The sequence below is a fragment of the Colobus angolensis genome, unplaced genomic scaffold (genome assembly GCF_000951035.1).
Source record: "Colobus angolensis palliatus isolate OR3802 unplaced genomic scaffold, Cang.pa_1.0 Scaffold107, whole genome shotgun sequence".
Taxonomy (NCBI): Eukaryota; Metazoa; Chordata; class Mammalia; order Primates; family Cercopithecidae; genus Colobus; species Colobus angolensis.
In genome coordinates, this window is record NW_012111697.1 from 1,425,191 (window position 1) to 1,427,310 (window position 2,120).

Here is a 2,120-nt window from a genome sequence, read left to right on the forward strand (position 1 = left end):
TGGAGTGCAGTGGCATGATCTCTGCTCACTGCAAACTCTGCCTCCTGGGTTCAAGTGATTCTCCTGCCTCAGCCTCCCAAGTAGCTGGGATTACAGGTGCCTGCCACCACACTGGGATAAATTTTGTATTTTTAGTAGAGACAGGGTTTTACCAAGTTGGCCAGGCTGGTCTCAAACTCCTGACCTCAAGTGATCTGCCCGCCTCAGCCTCCCAAAGTGCTGGGATTATAGGTGTCAGTCACCATGACTGGCCCAGCGTCAGCTCATTCTTTCTACTATTCTTTTTAGCTCTCATTTCACACTTAACTCTCTCTGTAAACCACCATCTCTCCATTTCCTCCTCCAGGATGAACTGTCCTTCTGTTTTACAGAGCAAAACCCATGATATAGAAACCCCTTAACTTTCTAATGGCAAACCTATAAACTTACACTTAAATCCATCTGTTTCTTTCCCTATTATTAAAATAAAGAGTAGAGTCCTGCCCTCTCTCTTCCTCCCAAGCTAAAGTAAGCTCTATTGAGTGAGATCTGGTTTCCTCCCATGCCCTTAGGATACAGCTCGACTCTGTCCTCCCTGTCTGTGTTTAAACATGCCTGTCCCTCCCACTCGAACACACACGTTCACACACACAACTTTAGGCTCCAGATTGTCCTGCAGCCATCTTGCTATCTCTTCCTGCTCAAAGCTACACTTCTAGAGAAAGTTGTCTAACTCATTGTTTCTTCTCTCATTCATTTCTCAGCCTACTTCGAGGGCCGCCGGTCACTTCCTTACTGTTAATTCTTTACTAATACTGCTGTCTCCAGTCTTGCTCTCCTCCAAACTGTTTCTCACCATAGAAGCCAGAATAATCCTTTTAAGATGCAAATGTGGATATATGATCCCCCTCCTTAAAAGCTTTCATGACTTCTTATTGATCTCAAGATCCAAACTTCTTGACAAGGCCTCTGCCTCCAGTCTCCTCAATCCCATGAGACCTTTCCAATCCCAAACCCTGGTCACACCAAGGCTTTCCCTGCCCCTGGTGTCCTCACTATGCCTTCACCTGGTCTTTCATTCCGCACGTTTGCCTGGCTAGCTGCTACTCACCTTCAGTACTCCAGCAAGAAGACGCGAGTGACCACCCTACTACTCCTTCCCCCACTCCAAGACCACATGAAACACCCCCACTTTGTATTTTCCCGGCACCCAGTACTTATTCCCACTACGTGGAACATTCCTTACACTGTTACTTCTCTCTCTCTCCAACTAGATGGAAAACACTTTGACAAATGGGGTCATTTCTTAATTATCATTTAACTCCAACATTCAGCAAAGTGCCTGTCACACAGAAGATGGATTATGGCTATCAGAAATGAATGAACGAATAGCTCCTCTATTAGCCACAGAACTCAGCATCACCTGTAACCTTTTTTTTTTAACTAAAGCTATTCACTCATTCATTCATCTGATAGCGGTAAAAACATACCATAAAATGTACCATCTTAGCTATTTTTAGGTATACAGTTCAGTAGTGTTAAGTGTATTTACATTGCTGTGAAGCAGAACTCCAGAACCTTTTCATCTTGCAGAACTGAAACTCTGTACCCACTAAACGATTCCCCATTTCTCTCCTGTCCCAGACCCTGGTAACCACCATTCTACTGCCTCTGTGAATTTGACTGTGTTAATACCTTCTATACTGAAATTGTTTGGTATTTGTCCTTTTATACCTGGCTTATTTTATTCAAGGTTTATCCAGGTTGTGGCATGTGATGGGATCTCCTTCCTTTTTAAGGTTGCATAGTATTCTATTGTGTGTATATACTATATTTTATCTGTTGATCTGTGAACATCCATGAACATCATATTTTTACCTGTCTGCAACTTTTTATGATGATTTTCTATGGTATTTATAATTTTGGATTTTTTGCAAGTTTCTGAGTCCACAACATTCTAATATAGTGTTACAAAGAATACATGTAAATATATGCTTTCTATAAATACAAAGGGCTTTTTAAAATAGAAGCTTTTGTTACTATCATAAAGTTGTTCACACTTTTTGTAATAAGAAGCTCTTTTTTAAAAAATGTTTTATATTTTAACATATATTTCACTGTGTTGGTCCTTATTTTTTTTC